The sequence below is a fragment of the Panthera onca genome, chromosome F2, assembly GCF_046562875.1.
Source record: "Panthera onca isolate mPanOnc1 chromosome F2, mPanOnc1 haplotype 2, whole genome shotgun sequence".
NCBI lineage: Eukaryota > Metazoa > Chordata > Mammalia > Carnivora > Felidae > Panthera > Panthera onca.
The window spans coordinates 83597021-83604606 of record NC_138356.1 but is presented as its reverse complement, the minus strand read 5'-3'; positions in this window follow the sequence as shown (position 1 = coordinate 83604606).

Below are 7586 nucleotides of genomic sequence, written 5' to 3'. Positions count from 1 at the left end.
TCCAATCAAAAGACATTGGATAGGGCGTCAGAATGGAGAAAACAAACAAACAAACAAACAAAATCAAGACCTATCTAGACGCTGCCTACAAAGGCTTATTTGGACTTAAGTCACCTGCAGATTTAAAGTGAGGGAATGAAGAAGCATTTATCATGCCAATAATGTCAAAAGAAAGCCAGTAACAATACTTATATCAGGCAAAATAAACTTTAAAACCGAGACTCTATTTTGGTACCCTTTGGGTAAATACCTAATAGTGACATCGCATGCACCCAATATTTATAGCAGCATTATCAACAGTAGCCAGATTGCTTGGCCGGAAGATGGCGGCGTAGGAGGACGCGGGGCTCACAGCGCGTCCTGCCGATCACTTAGATTCCACCTACACCTGCCTAAAGAACCCAGAAAACCGCCAGAGGATTAGCAGAAGGGAGTCTCCGGAGTCAAGCGCAGACCAGAGGCCCACGGAAGAGGGTAGGAAGGGCGGCGAGGCGGTGCGCGCTCCACGGACTGGCGGGAGGGAGCCGGGGCGGAGGGGCGGCTCGCCGGCCAAGCGGAGCCCCCGAGTCTGGATGGCAAAAGCGGAGGGGCCGGACGGACTGTGTTCCGACAGCAAGCGCGACTTAGCGTCTGGGAGGTCATAAGTGAACAGCTCTGCTCGGAAAGCGGGAAGGCTGGAGGACAAAGGGAGGGAGAGCTGCCGAGCAGAGCTCAGCTTGGCGGGGAACAAAGGCGCCAGCGCCATCTCCCCCGCCCATCCCCCAGCCAAAATCCCAAAGGGAACCAGTTCCTGCCAGGGAACTTGCTCGCTCCGCGCAGACACCCAACTCTGTGCTTCTGCGGAGCCAAACCTCCGGCAGCGGATCTGACTCCCTCCCGCTGCCACAGGGCTCCTCCTGAAGTGGATCACCTAAGGAGAAGCGAGCTAAGCCTGCCCCTCCAGCCCCCGTGCACCTTGCCTACCCACCCCAGCTAATACGCCAGATCCCCAGCAACACAAGCCTGGCAGTGTGCAAGTAGCCCAGACGGGACACGCCACCCCACAGTGAATCCCGCCCCTAGGAGAGGGAAAGAGAAGGCACACACCAGTCTGACTGTGGCCCCAGCAGTGGGCTGGGGGCAGACATCGGGTCGGACTGCGGCCCCGCCCACTAACTCCAGTTATACACCACAGCACAGGGGAAGTGCACTGCAGGTCCTCACCACGCCAGGGACTCTCCAAAATGACCAAACGGAAGAATTCCCCTCAGAAGAATCTCCAGGAAATAACAACAGCTAATGAACTGATCAAAAAGGATTTAAATAATATAACAGAAAGTGAATTTAGAATAATAGTCATAAAATTAATCGCTGGGCTTGAAAACAGTATACAGGACAGCAGAGAATCTCTTGCCACAAAGATCAAGGGACTAAGGAACAGTCACGAGGAGTTGAAAAACGCTTTAAACGAATTGCAAAACAAAATGGAATCCACGATGGCTCGGCTTGAAGAGGCAGAGGAGAGAATAGGTGAACTAGAAGATAAAGTTATGGAGAAAGAGGAAGCTGAAAGAAAGAGGGATAAAAAAATCCAGGAGTATGAGGGGAAAATTAGAGAACTAAGTGATACACTAAAAAAAAATAATATACGCATAATTGGTATCCCAGAGGAGGAAGAGAGAGGGAAAGGTGCTGAAGGGGTACTTGAACAAATTATAGCTGAGAACTTCCCTGAACTGGGGAAGGAAAAAGGCATTGAAATCCAAGAGGCACAGAGAACTCCCTTCAGACGTAACTTGAATCGATCTTCTGCACGACATATCATAGTGAAACTGGCAAAATACAAGGATAAAGAGAAAATTCTGAAAGCAGCAAGGGATAAACGTGCCCTCACATATAAAGGGAGACCTATAAGACTCGTGACTGATCTCTCCTTTGAAACTTGGCAGGCCAGAAAGGCTTGGCACGATATCTACAGTGTGCTAAACAGAAAAAATATGCAGCCGAGAATCCTTTATCCAGCAAGTCTGTCATTTAGAATAGAAGGAGAGATAAAGGTCTTCCCAAACAAACAAAAACTGAAGGAATTTGTCACCACGAAACCAGCCCTACAAGAGATCCTAAGGGGGATCCTGTGAGACAAAGTACCAGAGACATCACTACAAGCATAAAACATACAGACATCACAATGACTCTAAACCCATATCTTTCTATAATAACACTGAATGTAAATGGATTAAATGCGCCAACTAAAAGACATAGGGTATCAGAATGGATAAAAAAACAAGACCCATCTATTTGCTGTCTACAAGAGACTCATTTTAGATCTGAGGACACCTTTAGATTGAGAGTGAGGGGATGGAGAACTATTTATCATGCTCCTGGAAGCCAAAAGAAAGCTGGAGTAGCCATACTTATATCAGACAAACTAGACTTTAAATTAAAGGCTGTAACAAGAGATGAAGAAGGGCATTATATAATAATCACAGGGTCTATCCACCAGGAAGAGCTAACTATTATAAATGTCTATGCGCCAAATACCCGAGCCCCCAGATATATAAAACAATTACTCATAAACATAAGCAACCTCATTGATAAGAATGTGGTCATTGCAGGGGACTTTAACACCCCACTTACAGAAATGGATAGATCATCTAGACACACAGTCAATAAAGAAACAAGGGCCCTGAATGATACATTGGATCAGATGGACTTGACAGATATATTTAGAACTCTGCATCCCAAAGCAACAGAATATACTTTCTTCTCGAGTGCACATGGAACATTCTCCAAGATAGATCATATACTGGGTCACAAAACAGCCCTTCATAAGTTTACAAGAATTGAAATTATACCATGCATACTTTCAGACCACAATGCTATGAAGCTTGAAATCAACCACAGGAAAAAGTCTGGAAAACCTCCAAAAGCATGGAGGTTAAAGAACACCCTACTAACGAATGAGTGGGTCAACCAGGCAATTAGAGAAGAAATTAAAACATATATGGAAACAAACGAAAATGAAAATACAACAATCCAAACGCTCTGGGATGCAGCGAAGGCAGTCCTGAGAGGAAAATACATTGCAATCCAGGCCTATCTCAAGAAACAAGAAAAATCCCAAATACAAAATCTAACAGCACACCTAAAGGAAATAGAAGCAGAACAGCAAAGGCAGCCTAAACCCAGCAGAAGAAGAGAAATAATAAAGATCAGAGCAGAAATAAACAATATAGAATCTAAAAAAACTGTAGAGCAGATCAACGAAACCAAGAGTTGGTTTTTTGAAAAAATAAACAAAATTGACAAACCTCTAGCCAGGCTTCTCAAAAAGAAAAGGGAGATGACCCAAATAGATAAAATCATGAATGAAAATGGAATGATTACAACCAATCCCTCAGAGATACAAACAATTATCAGGGAATACTATGAAAAATTATATGCCAGCAAATTGGACAACCTGGAAGAAATGGACAAATTTCTAAACACCCACACTCTTCCAAAACTCAATCAGGAGGAAATAGAAAGCTTGAACAGACCCATAACCAGCAAAGAAATTGAATCGGTTATCAAAAATCTCCCAACAAATAAGAGTCCAGGACCAGATGGCTTCCCAGGGGAGTTCTACCAGACATTTAAAGCAGAGATAATACCTATCCTTCTCAAGCTATTCCAAGAAATAGAAAGGGAAGGAAAACTTCCAGACTCATTCTATGAAGCCAGTATTACTTTGATTCCTAAACCAGACAGAGACCCAGTAAAAAAAGAGAACTACAGGCCAATATCCCTGATGAATATGGATGCAAAAATTCTTAATAAGATACTAGCAAATCGAATTCAACAGCATATAAAAAGAATTATTCACCATGATCAAGTGGGATTCATTCCTGGGATGCAGGGCTGGTTCAACATTCGCAAATCGATCAACGTGATACATCACATTAACAAAAAAAAAGAGAAGAACCATATGATCCTGTCAATCGATGCAGAAAAGGCCTTTGACAAAATCCAGCACCCTTTCTTAATAAAAACCCTTGAGAAAGTCGGGATAGAAGGAACATACTTAAAGATCATAAAGGCCATTTATGAAAAGCCCACAGCTAACATCATCCTCAACGGGGAAAAACTGAGAGCTTTTTCCCTGAGATCAGGAACACGACAGGGATGCCCACTGTCACCGCTGCTGTTTAATATAGTGCTGGAAGTTCTAGCATCAGCAATCAGACAACAAAAGGAAATCAAAGGCATCAAAATTGGCAAAGATGAAGTCAAGCTTTCGCTTTTTGCAGATGACATGATATTATACATGGAAAATCCGATAGACTCCACCAAAAGTCTGCTAGAACTGATACATGAATTCAGCAAAGTTGCAGGATACAAAATCAATGTGCAGAAATCAGTTGCATTCTTATACACTAACAATGAAGCAACAGAAAGACAAATGAAGAAACTGATCCCATTCACAATTGCACCAAGAAGCATAAAATACCTAGGAATAAATCTAACCAAAGATGTAAAAGATCTGTATGCTGAAAACTATAGAAAGCTTATGCAGGTAATTGAAGAAGATATAAAGAAATGGAAAGACATTCCCTGCTCATGGATTGGAAGAATAAATATTGTCAAAATGTCAATACTACCCAAAGCTATCTACACATTCAATGCAATCCCTATCAAAATTGCACCAGCATTCTTCTCGAAACTAGAACAAGCAATCCTAAAATTCATATGGAACCACAAAAGGCCCCGAATAGCCAAAGTAATTTTGAAGAAGAAGACCAAAGCAGGAGGCATCACAATCCCAGACTTTAGCCTCTACTACAAAGCTGTCATCATCAAGACAGCATGGTATTGGCATAAAAACAGACACATAGACCAATGGAATAGAATAGAAACCCCAGAACTAGACCCACAAACGTATGGCCAACTCATCTTTGACAAAGCAGGAAAGAACATCCAATGGAAAAAAGACAGTCTATTTAACAAATGGTGCTGGGAGAACTGGACAGCAACATGCAGAAGGTTGAAACTAGACCACTTTCTCACACCATTCACAAAAATAAACTCAAAATGGATAAAGGACCTGAATGTGAGACAGGAAACCATCAAAACCTTAGAGGAGAAAGCAGGAAAAGACCTCTCTGACCTCAGCCATAGCAATCTCTTACTCGACACATCCCCAAAGGCAAGGGAATTAAAAGCAAAAGTGAATTACTGGGACCTTATGAAGATAAAAAGCTTCTGCACAGCAAAGGAAACAACCAACAAAACTAAAAGGCAACCAACGGAATGGGAAAAGATATTTGCAAATGACACATCGGACAAAGGGCTAGTATCCAAAATCTATAAAGAGCTCATCAAACTCCACACCCGAAAAACAAATAACCCAGTGAAGAAATGGGCAGAAAACATGAATAGACACTTCTCTAAAGAAGACATCCGGATGGCCAACAGGCACATGAAAAGATGTTCAACGTCGCTCCTTATCAGGGAAATACAAATCAAAACCACACTCAGATACCACCTCACGCCAGTCAGAGTGGCCAAAATGAAGAAATCAGGAGACTATAGATGCTGGAGAGGATGTGGAGAAACAGGAACCCTCTTGCACTGTTGGTGGGAATGCAAATTGGTGCAGCCGCTCTGGAAAGCAGTGTGGAGGTTCCTCAGAAAATTAAAAATAGACCTACCCTATGACCCAGCAATAGCACTGCTAGGAATTTATCCAAGGGATACAGGAGTACTGATGCATAGGGGCACCTGTACCCCAATGTTTATAGCGGCACTCTCAACAATAGCCAAATTATGGAAAGAGCCTAAATGTCCATCAACTGATGAATGGATAAAGAAATTGTGGTTTATATACACAATGGAATACTACGTGGCAATGAGAAAAAATGAAATATGGCCTTTTGTAGCAACGTGGATGGAACTGGAGAGTGTGATGCTAAGTGAAATAAGCCATACAGAGAAAGACAGATACCATATGGTTTCACTCTTATGTGGATCCTGAGAAACATAACAGAAACCCATGGGGGAGGGGAAGGAAAAAAAAAAAAATAGGTTAGAGTGGGAGAGAGCCAAAGCATTAGAGACTGTTAAAGACTGAGAACAAACTGAGGGTTGATGGGGGGTGGGAGGGAGGGCAGGGTGGGTGATGGGTATTGAGGAGGGCACCTTTTGGGATGAGCACTGGGTGTTGTATGGAAACCAATTTGACAGTAAATTTCATATATTAAAAAATAAAAAAATAAAAAAAATAAAAAAAAAAAAACAGTAGCCAAACTATGGAGAAAGCCCAAGTATCCATCAACTGATGAAGGTATAAAGAAGTTGTGGTGTGTGTGTGTGTGTGTGTGTGTGTGTGTGTGTGTGTGTGTGTGTGTACGTATGTATACACATATGTACATATGTGTATGTTCATATATACATACATACGTATATACAATGAAATATAACTCAGCTTCAAGAATGAAATCTTGCCATTTGCAACGATGTGGATGGAGTTAGAATGTATTATTCTAAATGATGTATGTCAATCAGAGAAAGACAAATATATGATTTCACTCATGTGGAATTTAAGAAACAAAACACATGAAAACTAGGGAAGGGGGCAGGAAAAGAGAAGAGTGGTAACAAACCACATGAGTCTCTTAATGTTAGAGAAAAAAAACCTGAAGGTTGATGGAGGGAGATGGGTCAGCACTGGGCTAGATGGAGGATGAGTATTAAGAAGAGCACTTGTGATGAGCACTGGGTGTTGTATGTAAGGGATGAATCATCGAATTCTACTCCCGCATCTGAGAATGCACTGTATGTCAACTAAGACTTAAATAGAAAGAAAGAAAGAAAGAAAGAAAGAAAGAAAGAAAGAAAGAAAGAAAGCTATAACAAGAGATGAAGACAGACATGATCTCATACTAAAGGGGACAGCCAAACAAGAATATCCAATGATTGTAAATTTTGATGCACCCAACATACAATCACCAAGCACATAAAACATTTAGCAACAACCACAAAGGAACTCATTTATAATAATATAACGATAGTAGAGGACTTTAACACATCACTCACATCAATGGACAGAACCTATAAACAGAAAATCAACAAGGAAACAGTGGCTTTGAATGACACACTGGACCAGATGGGTTTAACAGATATATTCAGAACACTCCATACTAAAATGTCAGAGTACACATTCTTTTCAAGCGCACATGGGGCATTCTCCAGAATTGATCACATTCTAGGTCACAAATCAGGCCTCAAGAGGTACCCAAAGACAGAGATCAGACCAAGCATCTTTTCTGACCACAAAGCTAGGAAACTTGAAGTCAACCACAAAAAAGGGGCGGGGGGGGGGGGGCGGGGGAAGTCCACGAATAAAGGGAGGTTAAATAACATGCTACTAAATGAATGGGTCAAACAGGAAATCAATGAGAAAATACACTGAAACAAATGAAAATGAAAATACACTGGTAAAACCCTTTGGAATGCAGCAAAAGCAGTCTATGATGGAAGTATATAGCAATACAAGCCTACCTTAAAGAGCAAGAAAAATCTCAAACAATCCTAACTTAAAACTAAAGGAATGAGAAAAAGAACAGCAG